This window comes from Microcebus murinus, chromosome 12 (assembly GCF_040939455.1).
Source record: "Microcebus murinus isolate Inina chromosome 12, M.murinus_Inina_mat1.0, whole genome shotgun sequence".
In the NCBI taxonomy this organism is placed as follows: domain Eukaryota; kingdom Metazoa; phylum Chordata; class Mammalia; order Primates; family Cheirogaleidae; genus Microcebus; species Microcebus murinus.
This window is the reverse complement of record NC_134115.1, coordinates 15,921,522-15,935,571: the sequence shown is the minus strand read 5'-3', so window position 1 is coordinate 15,935,571 and position 14,050 is coordinate 15,921,522. Positions and strand designations below refer to the sequence as shown.

Sequence of the window (14,050 nt, the reverse complement as noted above, 5' to 3'; positions counted from 1 at the left end):
AGTAACCTTAAACTCCTGTACTCATGCAATCCTCCTGCCTCAGCCTCCCGAGTAGCTGGGACTACAGGCATGTGCCACCATTCCCGGCTAATTTTATTTTATATTTATTTATTTAGAAATATAATTTATTTCTATTTCTATTTATTTCTGTTTTTTAGTAGAGACCGGGTCTCACTCTTGCTCAGGCTGGTCTTGAACTCCTGAGCTCAAACGATTCTCCCGATCCTCCGGCCTCCCAGAGTGCTAGGATTACAGGTGTGAGCTATCACATCCCACCTATGGAGAACTTCTTAAATCAATATGGTTTACAGTGGAAAAGCAGGAATATCATTTTTCACTGTAGACCAAAAGAGACCCTTAATCCAATCACGGTTACACCAAACTTCTAATACAAGAAAAAAAGCATATTCTTATTAGAATATTCTTAAAGAATATTCTTATTATATGCTACCTTAAGCTTGATTCTAGAGATATGATTTAGAACTGACAGCAAAATAAAGAGCTTAAATTCCCTCAACCAAAAGAAACTTTTTCAAAATCACCTTCCATATTATCTCTTTTTTAATTTTTTTTTTTTTTTTTTTTTTGAGACAGAGTCTCACTTTGTTGCCCAGGCTAGAGTGAATGCTGTGGCAGCAGCCTAGCTCATAGCAACTTCAAACTCCTGGACTCAAGCAATGCTGCTGCCTCAGCCTCCTGAATAGCTGGGACTATAGGCATGCGCCACCATGCCCAGCTAGTTTTTTCTATATATATTAGTTGGCCAATTAATTTCTTTCTATTTATAGTAGAGATAGGGGTCTTGTTCTCACTCAGGCTGGTTTCGAACTCCTGACCTCGAGCAATCTGCCCGCCTCGGCCTTCCAGAGTGCTAGGATATATAGGTATGAGCCACTGTGCCCGGCCCACATTATCTCTTAGGTCACTAGTTTCTGTGCATCCTACCACTCCAAGCATAGGTGTGTGGTTTTATTTAGTGTTCTGTCAGCTTTTCAACAATCTTTTAGACTTAGAAGGGATCTTAGAGGTCCTCTAATTTCTAACCCAAATCTTTTAGTTTTACAGATAATGTTACTGGAGTTTAGATTGGTTAAATGACTTCCCTAAGGTCATTCTGCAAGTTAGTGCCATAGTCAGGACCTGAACCCAAATTTGCTGAACCCTGCTTTGTCCAAGTCCAAAGAAAAGAGCCCTATAGCTTCTAGAAGTCTAAGTACTCTTCCAATTTAAAAAAGACGCAGATTTTCTTAATAGATTGTGGAACTCAGAAATGTGTTTTTATTTTGAAATGTATCATGTACACAAAAACTGAATAGTTGGTTTTAAAAAAAAGAATACTGTAAGTACTCAGCACCAAGACTAAAAGAATGTTACCTGACCACTATGCCTCTCTCCAAAAGCATTCCCCTGCTATCTCCATCCAGAGATAAGTATTATTCTGATTTTTTTTTTTTTTTTTTTGAGACAGAGTCTCACTCTGTTGCCCAGGCTAGAGTGAGTGCCGTGGCGTCAGCCTAGCTCACAGCAACCTCAAACTCCTGGGCTCAGCTATCCTCCTGCCTCAGCCTCCCGAGTAGCTGGGACTACAGGCATGTGCCACCATGCCCGGCTAATTTTTTGTATATATATTTTTAGTTGGTCAATTAATTTATTTCTATTTTTGGTAGAGATGGGGTCTCACTCAGGCTGGTTTCGAACTCGTGACCTTGAGCAATCCGCCCGCCTCGGCCTCCCAAAGTGCTAGGATTACAGGCGTGAGCCACCACGCCCGGCTTATTCTGATTTTTGTGTGACTTATTCCTTTCCTTTTCTTTTTATCAAATGTGTCTTGAGTCACAGTGCTCATATCTGAACTAGCCACTGTCATTTCCACAATATCCTATTGGTTACACATATATTAATATTTCTCACTGTATCACAATATCACACAGGTTCATGTGAGGACTATGCAAAGGTGACTACTAGGAGGTGAGGACCACTGAGGTCCATTTTGAAAGATTACCACACACTATAGTTTGTATGTTTACAGGAGGGAACAAACATGAGAAGCATGTATTCAATCTTCAATCTTAAGAATCCAGAAAAATATTTAGAAATACTTCAATTTTTTGTTTACACAATGAAGAAAAATCATAAGAATGTTTGAAGATGTCATCTGGTAGTCATTAAATAAAAGTATTTTTATTACCACATTAATACCCATTGTTCCTATGCCCATAAATAAGCAAATCAAGATAAAAATCACAATATACATAGATAACATAACTGATAAATTATGATACTTTTAGGTTTAAATCTATCCTGGAAGCATGAAAATTAAGGCTTCATAATTTCCCTTCATTATTACAAGGAAGAAAAGATTACAAAATGAAAAAGAAACTCCAGACTCAAAAATATTATGGAAAACATTAGTTTCCCTTCAACTTCAACAGGTGTTTTAAAAATAATCCTACATAAAGTTTTAGTTTCTTGAGTACTTCAGGTACAGTATTCCTATACAGGTGTTCAGCAGCTATCACTACATTTAGTTTTAACTTTTGGAACTATAAATTGAAAGTGGTAGCTCTATAACTGTTCACATATATTCACTGCCCCCCTTTGAAGGAGAATTATACTATCTATCTATCCCCTGTTGAATGCAGACATGACCACATGACTTAATTTAGCCAGTGAAATGTTAATCTTTAAAGAGCTTTAAAAGTCAGCACATGGTTCAACATGTTTTCTTTTCTCTGCTTCTGTGATTGTGTAAGCACATGTTGAGATGGAGTCTCCATCAGCCAGGTCTAATAGAGTCTAAAACTACAATGAACCTGTGACGTACATGTAGCTTGAGCAAGAAGGCAATTTTGCTGCTTTAAGTTCCTGGGATTTTCAGGTTGTTACTGCAGCATACCCTAGCCTTATCAAGACACAGCTTACACAAAAAAATTTCTTTTCCATTCTAGGGCTATCAAAACTGTAAATTTTGTATTTGGATTATATATGAGTTAAATGTTTATTTTAAAACACTCTCCAAAGCTCATAGAAATTTTCTTTCGGCAGCATAAGGCAGAGCTTCTGTACCTGGTATCCTCAGATAAAGTTTCCCTCAGGCCTTGGGGCAGCCAGGAAAATCCTGGAAAAGTAAGAGCCTCTGGGCTACTCACCTCCAGATGCAAGCAACCTTATCTGGTGCTCATCAGTGGACAGTTCCTGTACATGCTGCTCTGCGATTTCGTCAAATGTGACAAGGAGAGTGCTCCACCCTCTGGTAATCTACTTTATCAGACAGCTGCAGAAAGCACTGCTGCCCATTGTGGTAGACAGGCCCGTGGAACTGATGGAAGAGCTTATGATCCAGGTGCCCACATAGCAAGGCACACAGTACAAAGAGAGGAGGGAAGGAGTTGGGGAGCACAGAATCTCCTAGTGAGCAAAGTTTCAAGCAATAGCTTTATATCTCTATATTAATATTTTCCCCCATTTGCCAATGCCATGTGTTTTTAGCACCGTAAAAATCTAGCTGCTCAGTGATTGCTCAAACAATGCATACGCTTTCTGCCAATTAGATCTTTGTCATTATCTCAAAACACTTGAAGTTAGAAAATATAATTGAATTTGAAATCCTTTCATTTTTACCCCAAGAAAATTCATAATCCATTTTTGGCAAAAAATAGTTTTTAGATTCTTTAAAAATAATTTCAACTGTTGTAAGTTACCGAAGGCTTAGGAAACAAAAATGGTTTGTTTTTATTATCTACTACTCATACAAACAAAATTTTAACAGGGACTCAATTCTAAGAAAGCATCATTTAAAAGCCTAGATCAGGCCGGGCGTGGTGGCTCACACCTGTAATCCTAGCACTCTGGGAGGCCAAGGTGGGTGGATCGTTTGAGCTCAAGAGTTCAAGACCAGCCTGAGCAAGAGTGAGACCTCATCTCTTCTAAAAACAGAAAGAAATTAATTGGCCAACTAAAAATATATAGAAAAAATTAGCCAGGCATGGTGGTACATGCCTAGATCAGAAATTGTATGTTGTTTCATGGATAAGTCTGATATTTAAAAGCTTATGTTCTCCTAACCTTATAAACCTGGCCAAAACAAACAAACAAAAGCTTTTGTTCATGGAAGCAAGCACAATTCTCTCATTGAAAACCTGAAAAGATTTTGAAGTTTTATACAAATTCAACATTTAATATCTTTCCTAATACTTTATATTCAGCTTTGCTTATTCTAGTCAGACACTATAAAGAAAATGTAACACATTTTCCATCCAGTTCTATACAGAAACTTGTAGATCTCCTTCCAGTTTTAGGATAATGAGATGCCTGTGGTCCTTTCCTAATGCAACAAATGGCAGAAAGCCCCAGGCATGAGTGCTGACCTGGAGCCAGAATGTCTGTGAGCCCCTAGGCAACTTACTTGACCTCTGTTTCTTCTGTGAAACAGGAATGAGAATATCTAGCTCCCTCCGTTAGTTGTAAAGACTAAATAGGTTAACATATGTAAAGTGTTTAGAACTGTAGCCAATACAGCATAAGCATTCAAATAGAGTCACAAGGGTCACTTAACGATGCAGATACTTTCTGAGAAATGTGTCATTAAGTGATTTTGTCATTGTGCAAACATCACAGAGTATACTTCACAAACCTTGATGGTACTGCCTACGATACACCTAGGTACATGGTATAGCCTATTTGCTCCTAGGCTACAACCAGTACAGCATCTTACAGTACTGAATATTGTAGGCAACTGTAATACAATGGCAAATATTTATGTATCAAAACACAGAGAAAGTACAGTACGATTTTATAATTCTATGGGACCACAGTCACGTATATGGTCCATGGTTAACCAAAATGTTGTGCAGCGTGTGACTGTGTAAGCACCTACTGGTGTTCTTACTATTATCATTAGACTGAAATGTGCCTGGAGGTCCTATGAGGCATAGGAGAATTGGCACAGCTATTTAAAAATTTGACTAAGCGCATCTGCAAAATGCGCATCTGACTCCACTGCAAAAAGTGTTTTGAAATTTAAATCAACATCTGGCCCTTCTAGAAGCTTAAGTCTTTAATCTTTGAAATAAAATAAAAGTTTTCAGGCACTGAGCAGTAGTTCAGTGGTCAGCCACCAAAATGAATTAATGACCTAAAGATTACACCTAACATACTGCAGAAGGAAAACACCAATCTACCAGAAACCCAAAAATCACAGTTGCAACTCTGTCTTAAACAATGGGCATAACACAAGTCTTAAACACAATAGACAATAAATGTTTCTTAAATGTGTGAAAAGAAATAACAAAAGATATACAAAGCAAAAAAAAAAAAGTATTAAAATAAATACTGTTATCTGAGAAAAGAACCCATGATAAACATTCCAAAAACAAAATTATTTTTTTGGAGATCCTTTTGTAGCTCATAAGCCTGATGACTGGGTTTTCATGCTCATGTGTGAGATGTGCCTCCTTTAAATATTGTTATGGCATTGGCTCTTTACCAGTCTCATGAAAAAAATAATAATAAATTATTTCTCTGGGAAGGCAGCTATCTATATCACCTCAGCAACCCATGTGTTAACATACTTAAACTTATGAAAGGGTAGGATGGAAAGGGGGAAAGCTCACCTATAATAGTTCCTTGTTGATCAGGGGTAAGAGTGCCAAAAAAAAAAAAAAAAAAAAAAAGAAAAGATAGTGGCAGCCACTTGCATTATACTTTAGTATAATATTATACTTTAGTATAATGATAGTAAATATTAAAGGCAAAATAACAACTACTTAGTCTGCAGCTAAGGGGATAGGAGGTAAGACAATTGGAAGGGCTCAATCATCATCTGTGCTACATGCTGGACTTTTAAAAATAAATAGTCAATACATCAACATTATCATCTACCTCAACAGCCATGAAAGAAATCCACATACCACATCGAAAGATACACTGATAGCACAGCAAGACAATGTATCCAAAAAAAAAAAAAGTACACTAACTCAAAAGATACTTAAAAAGAAGAAGAAGAAAAACAAAAAGGCATACTAACCAGTACTTCAGAAATAGAGGAAGGGAAAATATACACTTTAAATAAAAGAGGGGAATAAAACATTAATATAAAAAAAATCTCCAATTTGTAAATATGCATATTATTTATATATACCAAAGAGAAGAGAAAAATTCATGGGATTACTCATCATGCTTCTTTTCCTTTCTATAGTTTTCACTATTTCCCCAAATGTTCTTTTTTTTTTTGAGACTGAGTCTCACTCTGTTGCCCAGGCTAAAGTGCCATGGTGTCAGCCTAGCTCACAGCAACCTCAAACTCCTGGGCTCAAGCAATCCTCCTGCCTCAGCCTCCCAAGTAGCTGGGATAACTGGCATGTGCCACCATGCCCGGTTTATTTTTTCTATATATTTTTAGTTGGCCAATTAATTTCTTTCTATCTTTAGTAGAGACTGGGTGGTCTCACTCTTACTCAGGCTGGTTTCAAGCTCCTGACCTTAAACGATCCTCCCGCCTCGGCCTCCCAGAGTGCTAGGATTATAGGTGTTGAGTCATCGCGCCCGGCCTCCCCAAATGTTCTAAATGACCATATTACTTCTATAAAAAAAATCTCATCTTGAAAAGGGAAAATGAACATCTGGTCATCTATACACAAATTGAAAAAAAGTTAAGGACAATGTAATCAATGCAATATTGATTTTTCTGCCCTGTGTCAAAATTTAGAAAGGGAGCTACAGGCCAGAGTGAACAATGAGACGTCTTTGGCTATTTATTTCAGTGAAGCAAAAGTCAAATGACAGAGAGCAACTGTCAAAAACTTATTATGTTGGATGATTTTTAAAAAGTATTACCTTCATTAACTAATTTTTCAGAATTTATAAAAATATAATCATGTCATATAGTCCAGGAATATCTTTGTAACTTCTTTTTTAACCTTGATGAGAAAAAAGGGATAAACAGGCAGACCATGAAAACATCAGGCTTTTTAAAGATACTATTTCAGGTCATGGCTAGGGTTAATATTCCTTCAGTCTTGTGTCCTAAACTTCTGCATCTCCCCCTACAATCATATCTAAGAGAGATTAAGATAAATAGATTCAGGCCCAGTGGTGGCTCATGCCTGTAATCCTAGCACTCTGGGAGGCCGAGGCAGGTGGATTGCTCAAGGTCAGGAGTTCAAAACCAGCCTGAGCAAGAGCAAGACTCCATCTCTACTATAAATAGAAAGAAATTAATGGCTAACTAAATATATATATATACATACAAAAATTAGCTGGGCATGGTGGTGCATGTTTGTAGTCCCAGTTACTAGGGAGGCTGAGGCAGTAGGATCGCTTAAGCCCAGGAGTTTGAGGTTGCGTGAGCTAAGCTGAAATCACGGCACTCTAGCCTGGGCAACAGAAGTGAGACTATCTCCAAAAAAAAAAAGATAAATAGATTCAAATATAGGTCTTCTCCCTTCCCTCTCTATTTCTGTTTTCTCTTTCAATAACACTTCATCTTTAAAATTCAAACACATTCTCAGATATTTATATATACTTAAATGATATAATTAAGGCATACAATGGTGGCTCATGCTGTATATAAACATTTATATATTACTAAAATACTACACAAATCAAGTGTTTGGTTCAGAAATCTATTGATTGTATTTTATTTTCCCCCCTCTTCCTTTTGAGTCTTTTAAAAATAATTTCAAGGATAATTTTAGTTATTTCAAGGATAAGTTTAGTTGAAGGAAGACAAAAGATATTCACAAGATAATTTTAAAAAGAAACATTTCAGGTCAAAATGCAAAAGAAACACAAGTTCACAATTATAAACACACGGGCAGCGCATCATCTATAAATATATCTTCTATTATTCCATTATCCTCTATAATTTAATGACTACCATTAGTAAAAAACAATTCTTCTGTTCTTAAGATGGCAGCATGTCAAAAGTATAACCAAGTCCCCATTTTGTAATATATATATACTTCATACCCAAAAAGTCAATTATTTGATTAAATATTATAACATATGTTAGGGGTTTCTATAGCAACTCTCCTTCAGATTTTGTTTGTACTTCAGGAAAAACCAACTACTTAGAGTTTCTTGAACACACAATTAGTTTACTTGTTCATATTGTTATCTATGCTGTTCCCTTTGCCTACAATGCCCTCCATCTCTTCCACTCAAAATTTCCATTCACTCCTCAAAATCCTGCTCAGGTGCTAGCATCTCTATGAATCATTCTCTGAACTGCCCCTGAAGTTAATCATTCCTTCCTCTGTAATATTTCTGTATTTTAGTTACTTCTATTATTGAATTGACTCCAATAAATTATCTCTTTATTGTTGCACCTAGCCCCTATAATCTTGATGTTCCTGAAAGACATGGCCTTCTTCTTTCTATCCCTAATAACCACCACGGAACCTGGTAATAGAAGATAAATTTATTGAACTTAAGTGTTTTTGTCATGTTTACATTCCCAAAGTACACAGCTATCTAAGCATTGAAAAATGTGCTCTAGAAATAAAAAAGGAAAAATACCAAATGCACTATAGCTAATCCCTACTCCCATAATACAAATGTGGATTAATGATTATTAGTGGTTCAAATTGTTTCATCAGGGTAAGTCCATTCTACCAACTAATCATCACAACTAACTGTGTCTAGGAAGCATATTTGTGTAGAAAGCTTATTTGGTTTTGAAGCATTGATTTAAAAGAATTGGGATACATCAGGTACTAAAGTAAACTGCTTCTAAAAATGAATAGCCTAAACTACAAGAAGAAGAATTTCTAAAAGGCTGGTACTCTTGGGCTCTACGAAGGCTCAGAGGACCACTGCCATTATGACTTCATTCCTCTAGACTATGATATCACTAGCGTCAGGAAAGATGATAGCAGCAGCCATCTCTCAGCCCAGGGGACCACAATTAGGGCACTTCTAAACTGACACATACACACAAAATCCTTAATCAAGAACAACCAAATATACCCCTTTCTGTAAGATGACAGTCATCTTCTATTAACACAATCAACCAGGTGGTCTGATCAGAAAAGAAATTAAGGGCTGGGCATGGTGGCTTACGCCTCTCATCATAGCACTATGGGAGGCTGAGGTGGGAGCATCGCTTGAGGTCAGTAGTTCAAGAGCAGCCTCAGCAAAAGCGAGACCCTGTCTCTTCTAAAAATAAAAAAATAAAAAAAGTTAGCTGGACAACTAAAAATAGAAAAAATTAGCTGGGTGTGGTGGTGCACACCTGTAGTCCCAGCTACTCAGGAGGCTGAGGCAGGAGATCACTTCGGCCCAGGAGTTTGAGGTTGCTGTGAACTGGGCTGATGCCATGGCACTCTAGACCCAGCAACAGAGTGAGACTCAAAAAGAAAAAAAAAGGAAAGAAAGAAAGAAAAGAAATTAATATGATATAGATGTCAATTAGTGTGGCCTTGCAGAAATAAAAAAATAAATTGAGCATAAAATGAAATAGCACTGAGTATCACTGATTTAACAACTGATGAAATAAAAAAGTGTATTACTTTACATCTGTTCTTCAAATAACATAACTATACAGTATTTGGTTTTAAGAAACCAAAGTATTTCACTTTGGTTTCTTAAAAATTAAGATTCATAATCAGCAAGTGCCAAGTGCATACTAAAACTCTGCTCACAACACACTTATTGCTAACAATGTAAACTTAATCGGTATGCCTCAAATTCCATTTTTTCCTCATAGTTAAGTACTGCCTCCCCTCTCCAATCTGCAGCTACTAATTTCTGTAGGCTGAGAACTCTAAGCAAAAAGTACAAGTACTGAGAACCTAAGGGATTTTCCCATGAATAAAACACATGTATTTCCATTTGCCCACAATGTTCTTTTAGTCAACTTTAAGTTCTTACTTTTCCTCCACAGAGTTGAAGCCACTGGACTGGTATCTTACAGATAAGTTTATTTTATCCATTTATGACAATTAAAATTATCTTTCATTAATGAGGATTTGACTACTACCAACTATAATGTTATAAGCTTGTTGAGAAAAAAAATCTAGATTTCTATAAAGATTTTTAATGTTTTAACTTGCCAAAAAGTTTCTCAAGTATCTTTATAGCTACAAGTCAAATTTATTAAACTGATGATTCCAGTTACAATCACAAGCATGTTCACCACATAAACAGACAACGCTAAACGGTGAAGAAAACATGTCACTGACTTTTCAGTATAAGAAGGGCATTCTTTCATTAGAGCCGATCATGAAAGCATTAGCACCTACTCTGAAAAATCTGGCTAAGGTAAAGAATGGGAAAAGGAAGATGGAGAGAAAAGACTATCAGACAAATTTAAAAAAACTAATTTTGTCATCACTATTCAATATTTATTAGGCACCCTAATGCTAGAGATCTGACAAAAATTCTGAAAGGCGGTTCCAAACAACAGGAAAAAAAAATATAACAAAATCCTGTTCGTTTACTTTTCAATAGCTGGCGGGGAGGAGGAGGAGGAGCACTATATTCAAAAAGTAATTCACCATACCTCATTCATGAATGAAAACCAAATTTCACCCATAGGCTGTTAACCGATGCTCCAAAACTTACTCGCGAAGTACACAGAGAAAGAAATAAGGCTGGGCAAGACCTAACTCTGGCAGAGAAGCGGCTTCAAAACCTGAAAGGGAGAGAAAACAACAAGTCAGGTCGTCGCTCCAGAAATTTCCGAGCGCCCGGCTCGTCAGGAGGGAGCGCGGATGCCAGCGGCGGGAGGGGACAGTGGCACCTGTCACTCGAGCGGTCCCCGGGGGTCTGGGGGCTCCGCCACAGCCCGAACGCCCGGCCCTGAGGTCGAGTGCGGGTCTCCCCTCGCCGCGCCGGAGCCCAGCGCCGAGCGTCGGGCCGCGGCCCGTCCCTGGGAGCGGCCCTCCCGCACGCTCTGCCCGGCGCTCCGGTCAGCGGGCCCGGTCGCCTCAGGCCGAGTGGCCACCATCCGAGCCAGGGGCGAAGGGGGAAGCGCTGTCGAGCCGCCGCAACCACCACAGGGGCGCCGGAGGGGACCCCACGAGGCGGGCCCGCCTCCGCGTACTCACCGGGCCTCCCCGGCCGCCGGCTCGGCCCTCCTCTCCCGCCTCCCCCGCCGCCGCCGCCGCCTCTCCCGCGGCTCCTGGGGCGGCCGCACTGGGCGTTGGGACTGGACTGGGTCAAGTGCCGGGAGGGGCGGGGTCGGGCTCGCGCCCCGCGGGGGTCGCGCGTTGACCCGCGGGCCGGGCACTAACGGGTCCCGGGGCGCCGGGCCGGCTGGGCGGACCGCGGCGGTGAGCGCGGCTGCAGGCTGCGGTGAGGGGCGGGGAGAGCGCGGCTGCGAGCGAGCGAGCGAGCGAGCGGGCGGGCGGAGGTGGGAGGGAAGCCCGGCGGAGGGGGCGGCGTGAGAGCCGCGGGGCGGGGGCGGGGCCTGCCGCACCAGCCGCCGCGCGGGGGGTTTGTTTATTTTCTCGGTTGGTCGCGGCGCTGGCGCGGAGTAGAGGTTCACCGGTGACGTGAGCGCCCGGAGTTGGGGGAAAGCACCAGAACCACCTGCTGGAGAAGGGGAGCTACGGGGGCCGGGCAGGGTCCAAACGTCTCACGTAGGCGGCGGCGCCGCGGTCTGCGGGGTCACACAGAAGGGCTCTCCCGGAGCGGTGCAAGACGGGAGGCCTCCCGAGAGAATAGGAGTCCAGGCCACTGCCCCGCAGCTGGGCGGAATCACCTGCGGCGTGGAGAGCTGTTAGAGGGCCCTGGGTGCAAAAAGGCGGTGGGACCTGGTAGCCTTGGTTCCCAGCAACACAGGGCTCACCTCCAGGCAAGCGAATGAAGTAGGGGGGGTCCTGCAAGTCAATAGCCCAGCAGCATTGGCATCATGAAGTTTGTTAAAAAATCAGTATCTCAGATCCTACCCCAGACCTGCTGAACCAGCATCTTGAATTTAACAAGAACTCCAAGATATTTGTACCACAGCAAAGTTGTGAGAAGCGCTAATCTAGATGAGAGAAGCTAGCAAAGAAAGGGGGAAGATAAAGTGGAAGGAGAGCCAGGGTAGTGGAATCATCAAAGCAAGGTAAATTGGAGTTTCACAAACAGGGAAGGAAGGAGTGTTGATCGATAATATCCCAAATCATGGAGGTTGAAAAGCACAAGGAGAGATAGTACGTTTGCAGTTTGTGATTAGGTCGTATGGTCATTATGACCACGTTCTAATTGAACAGAAACTTCTACTTTCTGGTCAGGGAGAGCCTAGTGACCCCATCCCCCCAGTTCCCACATATATGGGAGATATTGGAATAAGTGGGTAGATTTCACAGTGGGAGAAAGTAGAAATTCTCTTCTAGTTGCTTCTGTTTTCTCAGTGAAATAAGGAGATCATTTTGGCACACTGCTAATTGTCCATCTCAATTTAGTCTCCTCTTCTCCCTGAACACACAGACTACTTTTCTCTCTTCAAGTTAGATATGGTCAAGTATTAAGTTATTGACAATAAATGTGAGTGGAAATAGTCTGCCACTGCCAGGCCAGGGCTTTTGAGTGTACTCATGCCACCACCATGCATTTTCCTTTTTGCCAGTTGCACCCTGGACATGGTGAATCTGTTTTGATTATGCAGATGCTGACTTCAAGCCTCTAAGGTTGACAGAGATACAAGAAAGAACGTGCCTGGATGAAAGAGAGCTGCCTATCTACAGCCATACCACCCTGAACGCACCTGATCTCATCCGTCTGATCTTGAGAGCTAGCTGTCCACTGACCTGGAACATCCAATGATGTGAGCAAGATATGAATTTCTGTTGAGTTGGAGCCATAACATTTTGGAGTCTATTTGTTGTAGCAGTGTAGCCTACTCTAGTTAACATATTCATTAACTGAAAGTAGAGAAGAGGAGGGAAGAAGGGGGGTGAAATAGGAATCTATAAGTCTATGAGGGATAGTGAAGTTTCCAGACACAACTAAGGGCCCCCCCTTTGAATAAGTGGTCATGAATTTATACTGAGACCAGTCAATAGGTTGTGCAGTTTTCTCTAGCCACATTCAGTTGTTCATATGTAGGCACTGAGTAGCTGGCTTTGGCAGTCACCAGGACTGAGATTTGGTTAGGTAAACATAATGGGGAGAGAAGGGTAAAGTAGTTGAGGGTAGAAGCAAAGGAGGCATTATAACTTCAGACATTGTTAAGAAGTATGAAAGGAATGGTGAAAAGAGGGTAGGGTGACTAAATTGGTGTTTCTGATCAGGTTGAAGAATTGAAGTTTATTATATGGAATGATATGAAAAGATAAGAGACAGGTTGGAGAGTGGGAAGTTTGAAATTAAAATTAGAGGGGTATGATCAATAATATCCAAAAGCTGTAGTTATTGGTAAATATCAGCGTGTAGGGAATGATCATGAGAATGGATAACTGAGGTAGCAGTGAATACCAGACCCTTTGAAGAAAGTAGATCAAGGAATTGAGAGGCAGTAAGGGTTTTGAAAGGAACATCACACAGTTATATCTATTACACAAGCACACACACACGCACACACACACACTCCATAAAGAACTGCCACAGGAGTGACTCATAATAGTGTTGGAGTAGTGAGTAGTCTGAGAGAGAGTGATAGTAACCCTGGTACTAAAATATTTAAACAATGAGGGTTGAATTCTTTGAATTAGGGTGCTCAAGGCCATCAGTGGTTTAATATGTTAAATTCTTGCCAATATCATATTTCATTCAAACAGGCACTTTTTTTTTATGTTGCTAAAGTGGGGTTTCTAATTGCTTCTCTGTGACCTCTCAAATTATGATGGCAACTGCTTTCTTTTACAGGAAATGCCCATCTGTCTGTATTATATACCCAATACATGCCAAGCTTCCCAGTTTAGATGACTATGCTTTAAAATTTGGCATAGACTATTCTGTTTTACCTCCAACATGTATCTCAAATAGATATGTCTACAGTGATGCTAGCTTTGCCACATCAAATAATACACAGTAAATGTTAAAAATCTACATTAAAAACCTCACTTATAGCTTAACAATAAATAGGGGTTGACTACAGACCTGACAGATTGAAAATAACAAG

At 40.4% G+C, this 14,050-nt stretch overlaps 1 protein-coding gene, 1 long non-coding RNA gene and 1 other non-coding gene across 4 annotated transcripts in view; 2 read left to right on the top strand and 1 right to left on the bottom strand.

Annotated features, from left to right (window-relative positions):
- The window catches only part of GKAP1 (G kinase anchoring protein 1), a 68,130-nt gene extending 56,782 nt beyond the window's left edge, over window positions 1-11,348 (bottom strand). Inside the window, exons 1-2 of the mRNA XM_076008585.1 lie at window positions 11,049-11,348; window positions 10,502-10,633 (exon numbers count right to left, since the gene is read on the bottom strand). The gene's annotated coding sequence lies outside the window, so the exon portion shown is untranslated. The remainder of the gene's footprint in view (window positions 1-10,501; window positions 10,634-11,048) is intronic.
- Window positions 5,392-5,495, top strand: LOC142874751 (small nucleolar RNA U13). The gene has a single exon (XR_012922384.1). It is a non-coding gene; the product is annotated as a small nucleolar RNA U13 (small nucleolar RNA).
- Window positions 11,349-12,558: 1,210 nt separating the features above from the next.
- The window catches only part of LOC105879513 (uncharacterized), a 38,165-nt gene continuing 36,673 nt past the window's right edge, over window positions 12,559-14,050 (top strand). Inside the window, exon 1 of one of the 2 annotated variants that reach the window (XR_012922075.1) lies at window positions 12,559-12,754. This is a non-coding gene — a long non-coding RNA (uncharacterized LOC105879513). The remainder of the gene's footprint in view (window positions 12,755-14,050) is intronic. The other variant, XR_012922074.1, reaches the window with a different exon arrangement.